The sequence below is a fragment of the Peromyscus eremicus genome, chromosome 12 (assembly GCF_949786415.1).
Source record: "Peromyscus eremicus chromosome 12, PerEre_H2_v1, whole genome shotgun sequence".
Lineage (NCBI taxonomy): Eukaryota > Metazoa > Chordata > Mammalia > Rodentia > Cricetidae > Peromyscus > Peromyscus eremicus.
The window spans coordinates 44,065,965-44,080,257 of NC_081428.1; the positions used below are offsets into that span (position 1 = coordinate 44,065,965).

A 14,293-nucleotide genomic window follows, 5' to 3' on the forward strand; every position below is an offset into this window, starting at 1 on the left:
ATTTTTAAACCACTGAAAAGTTTGTCAAATAGCTATATTGAATATATCTTGAAGACTGTAATATAATTATAATTCTGTCAACTCAGGAATTTTCCTCTTAATCTTGTTGCTTTTTTTAAGAGTTGTTTTGGTGTAAATTTCAGTGTTTCTTCTTTATCCACTCCTAGCAGAATGATTTCTTAGAAGTTTCTTCTGTTTCCTTGGTCAATTTCTGATTATTTGTCAAATAAATTTTTAGACTCTGGATTCTTTGGAATTTTTATTTATGATATTGATTGAGATTCTTTTGTAGCTTCTGTATTTTAATTGTATCTATTCTAATAATCAACAGAGCCTTTCCAAACTGAGGGAAGTTTTTCTCTCTCCTTTAATTACAACAGATAGTTTTTCTGGGTACAGTAATCGAGATTGGCACCCATGGTCCTTCAGAAACACATCTAGACGACCTGTTTGTTCTATACTTTGCCTGTGTAGTCATCAGGACAGAAAAATCCTCTGTAAGATCCTTAAGATCGGAGCTGGAGATACAGCTCAGCAGTTGTTTACATTTCTCCAAGTTCTCTGATTTTAAAGTTTCCACTGAGAAAGCAGCTTCTCTCATGGGTTTTCCTTTATATATAACTTGTAGCTTGCAATTCTCTCTCATTGTTCTGCATATTTAATGTTTTAACTATGATGCACTATGGAAGTTTTCTTTTCTGGTCCTGGCTGTTTCGTGTTTCATATCTGTATGGGTGTGTCTTTCCTTAGTTTGGGTGGTTTCCTTCTAGAATCTTGTTGAAGATGTGGTCTATGCCATTGACCTGGAATTCTCCTTTGTCTATGCCTATAATTTTAAGATATATTCTTTTCATGGTTTCTCATAATTCCTCATGTTCCTTTCACATGTTTTAGTTTTGTTTTGTTTTCCGTATTCCTTGCTTCAGTGGTCCAGTTCCTTTACTTATCTTCAAGTATGATATTCAACCTTCTACTTGACCCATTCTGCTTATAAAGCTTTCCTTCTGGGTTTCTTAATTAGTTTATTGAGTTTTTCAACTCCACCTTTGTTTCAGCTTGAGTTCTTTTCAATATTTCTACCTCTTCAATGAATTCAGTTTTCAAATCCTGTACGATTTTCATTATTTCATTGTTATATATTTATGTTTTCTTTGACATTACTCGGGCGTTTGCTGACATTCTCTGTAAGTTTACTGTGCTTTTGTCTTCTTCAAATTCATTGAGATCTTTGGAGATGAATATAATTGTTCTCTTAAATTCTGTATCCCGAGGTTTATCTGATTATTCACACTGGACAACACTTCTAAAGGACTAGTGGGTCAGGGTGCATACTGTGTTGGCCTTTCCCATTATTTGCACTGTTTATGTAATCCGGGCATATGATCTTCTCATGCTGATTATGGGCCTGATATGTGACTTTCCACTGCCTAGACTGGGTCAATACAGGAACTGTGCAACCTGAGCTAGGCCTACTAGTGTCCGGATGAAACTGGACATGAAGTTCTGGGAAGCTCACCAGGCAAAGCTAGTACAGGAACTGTGTGTCCTAAAAGCTAAGACTAGAAATGTTTAAACCTAAATGCTAAACTGATCTATACCACTGCTCCAAGGCTTATGGGATAATACAGAGGAAAAGGTAGGAAGAATGTAAGAACTAAAGGAAGGAGAGTGAGTGACAGGGAACCTTGACGTCTGAGCATGGCCTGAAATCACAGAAGCTGGAACTACTACCTGCATAAGACCTGCACAAAACTGAGCTTGCTAAATATCCTGTCATTGACAAGGTAGAAGCTTGTGGGACCCAAACCATGGAGATTTTTTGCATAGTTGATTGTTTATAAGGATTGTAGAGAAATCTTCTTCAGTAATGCATCCACTCATAAGACACTGGTCTCTTATAAATAAATCCTCACTCACACTTCTATAAGCAATTCTAATGAAACCCATTGGGCCATAAAAGGGGAGAAGACATGAAGGTAGGAAAAGAGCTAGCTGTGAAAAGGTTAGGTTCAGCCTAAGTGGAGGGAAGACAAGAAATGGATAAATACAATAGAAATATATTGTGTATATACATGAAAATGTCATAATGATCACATTAAGCATAACTAATGTATGCTAATGAAACATCAAAAATTTTTAAATGTTCTTTCATACTGTAAAGACTGATTCTGAAATGAATATATAAATAGGTGCAAACAAAACTGGTCAATATCAACAAGGCAGTAATCAATTTTATTTTATTCGACACATTGATTTGTCTTTTGTATGCTTAAGTCATTTTTGCCTTATTATCAAGTGATTTTCTAACAAACAGCTCACAAGGAAAAATAAAATAGAGAAAGAGAAAGAAAGAAAGAGAGAGAGGGAGAGAGGGAGGGAGGAAAGGAGGAAGGAAGGAAGGAAAGAAGGAAGGAAGGAAGGAAGGAAGGAAGGAAGGAAGGAAGGAAGGAAGGAAGAGAAAGAAAACCTGGGGTTTATAGTGGTTTGAGAATGTCCTCCATAGGCTCATGCATTTGAACACTTGGTCCCAGTTGGTGAGGATTAGGAGCTGTGGTCTTGTTGGAGAAAATACACCATTGGAGGGGGGCTTTGAGTGTTTAAAGACTCCTGCTACTTCCAGTTGTTCTCTCTGCTTTGTGTTAGTAACTGAGATATGAGCCCTCAGCTTCCTGTTCCTCCCACCATGTTTACTGCCTGCTGTTTGCTACCATGACTCCCTACCATGACAGACTCTGACCTCTGGACCCAAAGCTCAAATAAACTATTTCTTCCATAAGTTGCCTTGTTCATAGTGTTTTATCACAACAATAGAAAAATAACTGATACTAGCTTGTACCAACCATAAAACCCAATAATCTTTTTGCCCACTTCAAAACATTTTAAAAATGTCCTAATACTAACAGAACTCCTTAAAACTTTTCTGAAATTCTTCTGACTCATTTCATGAGAAAAACTCAGCTTTAGCTTACCAAGACTCTTTGTGGTAATAGGATGACATTTGAGGGTTAGCAGGGTTACATTTGTTGCAGGAGTGAATTTCCTGTATGTAAGAAAAAGGACAAGATTAGAGGAGATCCCAATAGGGAAAAAAGCCAAGGTTTCTAGGGGAAAGGTAGACATTGGTGGAGGAGAAAACTTAACAGCATGATGCTGAGCATAGACACAAGGGGCCCCTGGGCGTGTATGTGTCACATACAGCAAGGAGCATGGCGACAATAGACAGCATGACCCCATGCAAAGCAGCATGCAGATATGGCAGCAACCAGCTTTGATATTTCTGTAGCACCCAACATTTGGCAGAGTGAGTTTCAGCTCCTATAGCCTAGAAAGCAACTCTATTCAAAATTTCTCAACTTTGTAAAACCAGAGTTTCTACATGAAGGATTCCAGCCTAAACATGCCTGCTCCTAACTTCTTGTCTAAGCCAGCACTGACTATTCAAGTGCTGGCTATAATTTGATTTGTAAAGTCAAAGCAACATAGCTTTATTGGACCACTATTGTGATATAAAATTATTGGTTTCCACTATACTTAAAATTTAGTTAATAGCACCCTGTTTCTCCCTATTCCCAGATGTCTCCATCTATCTCTTTCCTTGCTCCCCACTCTGCCCCTATTCCAGCTCAAACATCCTGTTCCCTTATGTTCTCATCCCCCATCCTCTAACCTCCTTTGCCCTCCTCACCAGTTTGCTCATGGAGACCTTATCTATTTCTCCTTCACAGAGCAATCCATGCATCCCTCTTAGGGTCTTTCTTCTTAGCTATCTTCTCTGGAGCTGTGGGTTGTAGTCTGATTATCCTTTGCTTTACATCTATTATCCACTTATGGAATCCACAAGGATGACTCCACCTTAGACTACTATCAATAGTGGAGAGGGTGCCTGAAGTGGCCTACTCTAGTAATCAGATTGATAAATACCCTAAATATCATCATAGAGCCTTCATCCAGTAACTGATGGATGCAGATGCAGAGATCCACAGCCAAGCACCAGGCCAAGCTCCAGGAGCACAGTCAATGAGAGAGAAGAGGGATTCTATGAGCAAGGGACATCAGTCTCATGATGAGGAAATGTACAGAGACAACCAAACTAGTGGGAACTCGTGAACTGTTGACCAATAGCTATGGAGCCCCCATGGGACTGACTAGGCCCTCTGCATAGGCGAGATAGTTGTTTAGCTTGAACTGTTTAAGGGACACCTCTAGCAGTGGGATCAGGATCCGTCCCTGGTGCATGAGCGGGTTTTTTGGAGCCCAGTGCCTATGGTGGGACACCTTACACAGCCTTGGTGCAGGGGTAGGGCCTTGAACCTGCTCAACTGAATGTACCAGGCTTTGCTGACTCCCTACAGGAGGCCTTGCCTTGGAGTAGGTGGGAATGGGGAGTGGATTGAAGGGGAAGGCTTAGGGGCAGGAGGAGGGAGGAGAGGGGAATCTGTGGTTGCTATATAAAATGAATAGAAAATTTCTTAATAATAAAAGAGAAAAAATTAGTTAATAGCATAATTTAGTTAACCCAGAACCACAAATGGCCAAAATGCAGAGAATTATTAGAGACTTCAAGGAAACTGTTTTCTGAATGCAGCAGGGCAGTTGCACATATAAACTCACAGTAGTTATGACAACATGCACAAGGGCTTTATAAAGCTCAAACCAGACAAAACCCCGGGACAGAGAAGGGAAGTGGGTCTGAATCCCCACCCTGAGGCTCCATTGTCTTCTGGGAGAAGAATAGCCAGTTGTGTTGTGCTGTGTTTTGTTTTGTTTTAAGGGTATAGCTCCTGGTAGGTCAGCCACTACCCAATGGACATCCACAAATCTAAGAGTATGTGGACAACACAAAATGAACCTGATGGATTTGAAGAAGAGGATATGAAATTAGAAGGTAGGTAGGGGAAGCTCTGGGAGAAATTGTGAGAAAGGGTGGATATGGCCAAAACGCATTATACAAAAGTCTAAAGAATTAATGAAAATGCAAAATTAAGAAGTCAGAAATATGCTAGGAAATGTAAACATGCTGATAAATTAATGAGCTTCACCTACTAGTATGTAGACTTTTAACAGTTGTAAAGTTTCATTGAAAACATTTTACCTCTAGAGGAAAGAGTATTTTTTTCCTGTATAGTGAATTATCAGCAAAATATAATCATCTTAAATAGTTATGACCTTACTCATACCCATTTATAACATGCCGAGTCATATGCCCATTCAGAAAGCGTTTGTCAGGTGTATGTGCTAGACAGTGTGCTGAGGATACAGCAAAGAACTGAGCAGGCAAAGTGAAGCTCACAGGGAGCTACAATCTCAGTAAGGAGGAAAACCTGGAGTAAGTGATGGACCGAAAGCAATGAAGAACACAAGGAATATGCATGTGCCAGACTGTGGAAAATGGAATTTATTAAAGTAGTCTTGGAGGACTAAATTAAAAGAAAACAAATAAGTAGAATTTTTAATTTGTGGAAAGAAGATACCGTATGCAGATTACCAGGCAAAGATATTTGTTGCAGAATATATAAACAAAACAGAAGAGGTACCACGCATATCTGGACTATTGAAGATAAGCTAAGAAGCCATTACAGCTGACAACAGCTACCAGAACAGAATTTGAGGGAGGTTACAGAGACACTGTTGTGGGGGAGGAGTAGTCAGGTAGTATAGGTATTATAACCTATACTGGTAGTATAGGTATTATAACCTATACTGGACTCTGAATGAAAAGAAAGCCATCTCCTGCAACATACAGTAGCAGTAGTTAATACCAAGTCCACCAGACACTTACACAGCAGAGTGTACATTTATTGCATGTAAATTTGGTAGTTATAAAATATTAACTTGCAGCATAAAATTTGCAAACGATTAAATAGTACTGTGTGTTCAGTGGCTGTTAACTGAGAGCTAAATATCGGTAGTAAAACAGTATTAATAGTTGCTTACGTCTTGTGTAAAAGTCTAGATAGGAAAAAACAGAGTGTGAAATCATTCTATTGTATCAGGGTCTACAGCCTCTTCTTACTTTTTTTTTCATCTTCAGAATTTTTCTCTTGTCCAAAATAAACCATGATGTCATAGACACTGACATGAGCAAGGGAGAGGAAAGGGAAGTGGAAGGTTATGCCTTCCCTGTAATCAGGGTGTACGTGTCTTCTCTGCAACCCCAGGAGACTTTATTTCAGTTGCACTTAACTGAAAGGGACATGGGGACATTCAGCCTTAATTCTGGGTAACCACATGTCAAGTTAAAATGAGGGCTTCTATTACTAAAGAAGAAAATGATAATATGTATTTAAAGGCAGCTTGTATTATCTTCTATTTTAAGTAGAAAAATATAACAATTTTACGTGAAAATATCTTCAGTATTCTTGAGGTTATTGTTATGTGAAGGAGGGGGTAACGGATGAAAAGTTCTGCTAGAGAAGGAGTGTACATCCTCCAGTTAGCTACTTCCCTCTTCTTTTCTCTCTGATGTCATCTGCAATACTGGACTGAAAATACCAAACTGCATTTCAGCCAAAGATTCTTCCTAAAACTTTTTAAAAGTCAGTTTTACCCAATGCATAGTAATTTCAAAATACCAAAGCCTGCAAAATGATACAAATATTCAATAGTGGAAATACCTGGCTTTGAGCCCAAAACAAACCAGATGTGTCGCTTAAAAGTCAATACCAACTGTCTTTATCTTTAGACTTTTTTAAAAAAAATATAAAAATCATTGTGACAATAATTTGTTTTATCTCTGTCCAGATGGAATTCTTGTGATTGCCTCACAGACAGGGCGCAACGACCTGACCTGGCTGAGTGCACCATGGGACAACTAGGTGATATGCAGAGCTCAGCTCTGATAACGTGTGGACAGAAACCAGCAGTTCATTTCACTACAGCTGATGAATCCGGTTGTCACATTTCCTTACAGAAAGCTTTTGACTACGTGTCTTAGTTACTGTTCTATTGCCATGAAGAAACACCATGACCTTGGATGGCAGCTCTTATAAAGAAAACATTTCATTGTGCCTGCCTTACCGTTCAGAGGAGGCAAACCTGGTGCAGAGAGGTAGTTGAAAGTTCTGCATCTGCATCAGCACATAGCAAGAAGAAGAGTGGCAGATGGCCTGGCGTGAGCATCTGAAACCTCAAAGCCCACCCCCAGTGACGCACTTCCTTCAACAAGGCCACACCCACTTCAACAAATCCTAATAGGCCAGTCCATATGAGCCTACGAAGGCCATTTTCATTCAAACCACCACAATGCGCATGAGCCATAGAACTCAAAAAAGAGGTTCCTTTGAGTTTCAAGTCACAGCAGATGCTGGGACGACTCTGCCGTGTGTAGTCTTGTCAGAGGTTTTATTTCCCTCACTGAATTCACCTCTCCACAAAGCCTCCTTGAGATTCTAGCATCTTGCCACCACAGCACTCGGACAATGTTCATTCTCAAGACCAAAGTCAGCCTTGCCAAAAGCCCAGTTCCTTTTCTCCTCCGCATAAGGCAGTGAAGCCAAACCTGGAAACCGGAAGGAAAAACATGTCTGCATTTGTGCTGCCCAGCATCTGTGTTCCCTGCAAAGCCCGGTAGAAAAACAGCACCTAGCACACACAAAAAAAACAAGATATTCTAGTCACTGTTAATGCTATAACTCAATGCACTTTTACAAGAAAATAAGAGAACAAAAGAAGTGGGCTTATAAATTAAGGAGAAAAACAAAAATATGTAACAATACCTCAATGCTTCTCTATTATTAGGTGCTAACAGCTCCACAACCGCAATCTGTCTGATGCAATTATAGTAACATCATGATTTTAATTTCAATAAGTTGCTTTGAAATGCTGAGTGAGAAATATAGTTAATATAAATAATTAAAGCATACACAGTTGTGCGTTATTCAAACACGGATGGCAACCATTGATGTTGCTTTACTGATGCTCTGTTTAAAAGTGAAGAACCAGATAACTAAATACACATACATGCCAGAGCCACAGCATCCAGTTCATCTGACAGAATAGGTTTCTGTTGATGTGGTTAGCAGCTGAGGTGCTGAATACGCAAAGCCATTTATTCATTCCACTCTGCTTAATACAATGGGGTTTGAGTCAGTGGAATAAAGTTCTGGTGCTTTCCATCTTCTTCTGACTTTCCCCCCTTAAGTCAGGCATTTGGTAACACAGGCTGAAAAGAAAAGAAAATGTCAGTGCACAGCAGAACCTTTCAGAGCCTCGAATTGCTCATCTTTACTCTAGTTTACCTTTGTTATGGATGCTTTTGTAAAGTGGGAAATGGTTACTCCTTTAAAAATGTATCTTCAGGCCGGGCGGTGGTGGCGCACGCCTTTAATCCCAGCACTCGGGAGGCAGAGCCAGGCGGATCTCTGTGAGTTCGAGGCCAGCCTGGGCTACCAAGTGAGTCCCAGGAAAGGCGCAAAGCTACACAGAGAAACCCTGTCTCGAAAAACCAAAAAAAAAAAAAAAAAAAAAATGTATCTTCATAAACAACTTTTGGGCAACAAAACTGTAAACAGAATTGTATTTAGCAAAATGATCATTTACATAGGAATCCTAAAAATCCAAGCCCCACAATTTTCCTTAATAATCCAGTGATCCGTGTAATATGTTTATACACATGATAGATACGTTGATGGACTATCATATCCTAGACAATGATTAAATGTTTTTCATGCAATTCAAGCATGAGGTTTATTCTGAAGCAGTCTCCACTTGGTGGAGAACATTGACTGATACAAAAACACTCAAGTTTGGAGCTAGGCTCTATTGACTTTTTGTTGCATTTGTGACTCAGTCCTCATCTAGGAAATAAGGATATTAGGATGCACTGCATAGAGTAATCACAAAAGAAGATGGAGTGAAATTATTCCTTTGCACTGAGCAGAGGGAGCTTAAGGTTCCAGCAAGTTTAAAAAAAGGACAGAAAGCTGCCTTAAATCCTAGCCTTCAATAACTGTAGTGGGTTCCTGTAGTGTAAATCACATTTGGAGCTCCATGTTAGTCACAGACCAGCCCTGATACAGTCAGTACTTAGCTTTAAAGACAATGAGTATGAGAGCAGCCAGAAGATAAAGGTGCTTTCTCAAGTCATAGAGCACCTGAAGGATCAGCCTGAGTCTGACGATACGGTGGCCTGTGGAGGTCACCACCCACATATGCTCATGAGTATGCCACAATCTAGAGCTCCGATGATGACAACCGGGAAGGAAGAACAATGTCACAGCAAGGAAGTCATGAAGAAGACTGACATCAGTTTCCTCTGCCTCCTCTCACATCCATCATGAGTAATTTGATAAATAAGTTAGTGTCTCTCCCTTGAACTTCTAACTAGGTGGCAAATCAAACATGTAGAGAAACATTGTATACTTTGCTCAAAGACTTCATAAGGAGGTGTGATGTGCAATGAGTTTACAACTAACAGACAAAGGAGAATTTTAAAAGTCAAATCTTGTACAAGTACACTGAAGGAATTCTCATAGACATTAAAATGCATAATATGCTCCAAAAATCACATTTAAGTATAATCATGGACTCCTGTAAAGGAATAATGAGGAAGAAGTAGGAAGGAAGTGATAAACATGTGCTTCATGATAGAAGACTGGAGTTTTACACTCTAGAGTTCAGGCCTTCCTTTTATACCAACATGGAGGAAAGAATTCAGACTCTAGGAAACTATTCAGCCACAGGAATGAAAACAGAAGAATGCATACAGCCAATATGTGTCTTGACCTATATTTCACCTGTGGTAAGTGGAAAGTGAAATGGAGGGGAGAGACTGACATAGAAAGTCAGTTTAGTGAAACAGACCGCCAGAATTATACACACATCAGGTAGTTTCAACAAAATAAATTATCACAAGAAAGAATAGGTATTCTTAGTCCCAAACATAACAATTGCTCAATTTTAAAATTAAGAAGAATAACAATAATACAGTTTTTAAAAAATATTTAAAAGAATTTTATTTGATATGAAATTCAAGAAAAGGAAATAAATAGCATAGCAGTTATAAAATAGCAAGGCATGTGTAGATTCATGTCACTCAACCAGAAATCTCACTGGGGATTAGTGAGCCATCACAAACCATTAAGTTCATGATTTTCTACTGTTACACTTATGGCTGGTTTAACACACACACACACACACACACACACACACACACACACATATCCTTATATACCTAAGTAGAACTAGCCACAAAGATCTCCAAAGTACCTGATGTTGATGAATGATTAGTATTGTTTCCTAGAGGTTCAATTGCACGTTGGCCCTTTTTTAGCTTCTCACTTGACTCTTCCTTCTTTTCAAACTGATAGTGAAGAAAAACATGGCAAATGAGCCATAGTTTTTGGCAAAGCACATTTCATATAAGGTATGCCAAGTTCAAAACTGAAAATGCACCAGCTGTTTGCACAAAACATGTGCCAATGAATTCCTTCATGGCTGACAATATGTTTTTTCCTCTCCATTTCAACATCCCTGACCAACGTATTTATTTTAACAGCTGTCAGTTCAACCTCGAGTTGAAGGTTATGGGCACACGCAATAAAGGCACTGCTCTCAAGAAGGAAGTCCAGTTGGGAGGGAATCTACATGGGGATGGAAATGAGCATACCTGTGTTATGGGTAGATGAGACATATCACGTCCTGAGTATTTGCAAATGTGTCTCCCACCTGTGGCAGAGCAGAGCTCACCAGGTCCAGCCACAGTCCTAGAACTGCAAGACACCACATCTTCAAGAGGCATGTGTCTCCCTGTTGCTGGCCATCTATGGCTGCCATGGCAACAGTGGAAGGGACAGTAGCAAACCCTGAGAATTTGTCTTGGACAGCATGATATTTCATACCAACCTGGCAGCTGTGATGGGAACAGAGCCAAAGGCATTTGTGGAAGTTGTCCAGCAGGGACAATGGCCCCTTTCTAGAAAGGGAGCTGCCAGCGTATGGAGAAAAATATCTGAGCCTCAAAATGTAAAGGAATTCCATTGTGATAACTGAAGTTAATAGGGCTGAAGGACACACCAGTGATTTCAAAAAAAAAAAAATTGGAGGAGTTGGAGGGCAAATAAAGAGCCTTTTTTATCTTTGTCATTTAACCTTTAAAAGAAGTAGATGAGAACAAAATACATGGTAACAAAATTATCTCAATATTCATAAAACTTATTGCAGCTTATTGTTTACATCTCACCCTAAATTAAACATTAGCATGGCTAGGCTACTGTAAGTCTTATTCACAGAAGTAGGTTGAAAAGCAGAATGATAAAATTGTAAGCTCTGTGAGCAAACCTGATCTTAAAAGTGTGAAGAAGCCAGGCTATGCACTTTAGGAATTAAATGCTATTAATAAATTACCCCTCTCTCACTCATGGCCAAGAGTAAACATAGAAAGAAAAAGAGTTTTGCCTTAACTCAGCATAGACTTCTCTCTAGGATAGAACAGCATTAATTCTGTCCACTTTGGAGAAATAATAGGGGCAAGGAATGATATTAGATGAGCTGTAATAATGTTAAAATGAACATCAGTAACCATTATTTATTGAATTTTTGTTGTCTGATAATGTTGTAATTTGTGCGCAGTATTATCTCAGTTACTTTTCTATCACTGTGGTAAGCACCATGACCGAAAACAGCTTATAGGGAGAGTATAATACTTTATATTATACTTCCACATCACAGTCCATCACTGAAGGAAGTCAAGGCAGAAACTAAAGGCAGGAACCTAGAGGTGGGAACTGAAGCAGAAGCCATGGAGGAAGGCTGTTTCCTTCTTGTTTCCATGGCTTGCTCAGCTTGCTTTCTTATCAAACCCAGAACCTCCTGTCCAGAGTGGTACCACCCACAATGGGCTGAGCCCTTCCACATCAATCACTTATTGAGAAGATATCGAAGAGACTTGAATACAGGCCAATCTAATGGAAGCATTTTTTTCAGCTAAGGTTCTCTCTTCCCATATGACTCTAGCATGTATAGATTGATAAAGACTAGCCAGCACAAATATGTAATGTAATAGTCAACACAGCCATTCAAGATAGGCATCATTTAAAAACTTCGGTTTTACAAATGAGTGTATGGAATACAGGGAGAAGGTCTCTTACTGCCAGTTACACTATTATAAATAACCAATGCCTGGAGTTGGCATGTCTTAATGCTTACCTCCTCTGTTGTGAGTGTTGTCAATGCCCCTAGCCAATGTTCTACCGGGAAAGCAAAGAAAAAGAAGTTAGAATGATAGTAAATTCAAGTTTCATATCACATTTGGGGCCGTGGTCCAGACATTATCTATTCCTGTCATAGCTGCAGAGCTAAAGGCTAGCAAACAGATATATGGAACCTAAGCACAGCCAGAGAAGATTTAGGAAAAGGAAGATGTTGACCTGTTGGTGACACTTTTGGAAGCTACACCTGATTCCAAGGAAGTCTGTGACGTAAAAGGATTTCAAGTATGTAAGTCTCAGAATAAACAGATTAGACTACAGGGGCTCTGGGTGGAACATTCCATTGTTCTGTTGTTCTATATGCACAGAAAACTGCTAACTAAAATTCCAAAATTACAGACTGTAATATTGGTATCTTTCTTGACTACATACCCTTCTAAGGTAGATAACATTCTAGGCTTAATATAGCACCCAAGCACCATTATCTGAGGTATCTCTGTGTGCCTGCTCATACACTAAATAGAAGAGATTCAGAGTTGTTTATGGAAAGAGCTCACTGGTCATTTAGGAATCAAGATGTGCAAATAAGCAACCAAGGGCATTGTCAACAGTGTTGTGGTAGAAGAACCTACTCAGAGTTAGAGATACAGTAAGACTAAGTCACTAGGAAGAAGTCACAGGAGACTGCCTATAAAAGGTGACTTTATAGCTAGTTGTAAAAGAGCCCTCTTTTTGATCACAGGAAGAATGTACAAGCATCACAGCACTGGACAAGAAGTGGAAGAAAAAGGCATGTATGTACAAATAATCTGTATCTTTTTTTTAACTTAAAAAAATAAACTATTTTCGAACACAAAGCACCCACGCATCTCCTTCTAACTAGAGCTGAAGACATACCTGTACTTTTAAAAACCCATCTACTGAAACTCGGAAAAGCTTTTACTGAGAAATATTTACCCACAAATATGTGGGTTGACATGGAAATTATAAGATGTGTCGGCAGGCATCTGGAGAAGAAACAAAAATCTTTAAATTGTGCTTTTATTGTTTTCAGTTATCTGAATTGAGCTGTTTACTTAACATTATTAGTCCTTACCAGTTGTCATGTGCTTCTCAAGGCATTGGGGATTTATTAGAGAATCATCCAAAAATATGATTTCACTCAGCTTACAGTCTTAAAAAAGGAGATAAAAATAAAACAAAAGACAAAGGCACAGTGTAGTTCTAGATGTAGCAAGCTGGGGTATCGTCACGTACACAGCTAAAATGAAGTTACTTGGAAAAAAAATAGTGCTCTCAAGCAACAACTAGAAAATCCAGATGAAACACAAAGTAAATAAAATATTCTTTGATTTGAGGATGGCTGCACCCCGATCACAGGGACAATGGCGCCACAGAGAACTGACAGACAAGTGTTGGCCATTTGTTATTGCAGAGCAATTCCTGGAAGTCAAGCAGCGAGTTGCACACATCTTTTATGTATGAAGACGGGCCCTGGTTCTCTGGGTGTTTTGGTCTGAACAACAGGCACTAGAAAATTAGAATATTCTCACTATTGCCTGTATTATGTAGTTATTTTTCCTCCAAATGGAAGCATTTCTGGTGGAGGGAGGTTCCCAAGACTCTGAGAGCTAATGAGACTTAGGACACTTGTGAAGCTCAGAAAGCTTCAAGATTCACAAGGCTCTCTCCCGTGTTCATGAAAGCTGCAAACAGTTGCCAGGGAGAAATCCTTCTGTAGCAGAGCAATCTGCAAGTTGGGCAATGAACACCTAGGATTCAGGTTCCATGCATCATTATTCATGAGGGGGTGGGCTTTCCTGTGAGGTGACTACCTTTGTATCAGTCATGTAAGTAGATAGTCACCCACACTCCTGCCAGTTACCCCAGTGAACCCACTAGTCACTGAAAAGATTTGGGAGGAATTATAACTCTGATCTGTCGTTGGGTGTAATGCTCTCTTTAGTCTGTCACTGGTGTCCTATCTGAGGTGAACAGACGTTCATTCACATCTTCCCAGGGAAGGTGACACAGCAGGCTGTTTCTGTCCTTTGTGTCTGACTCAGAAGAGCCGTGGCTTCTGTTAAGCAGCAGAGAAGCAAACAGTGTTCTTTTGTCTCTAATGAGACAAAAGACACACAAAAATT

At 39.4% G+C, this 14,293-nt stretch overlaps 1 pseudogene; it reads left to right on the top strand.

The window, feature by feature from the left end:
- The window catches only part of LOC131922896 (zinc finger protein 120-like), a 69,532-nt pseudogene extending 62,598 nt beyond the window's left edge, over nt 1-6,934 (top strand).
- The last annotated feature ends 7,359 nt before the right edge of the window (nt 6,935-14,293 follow it).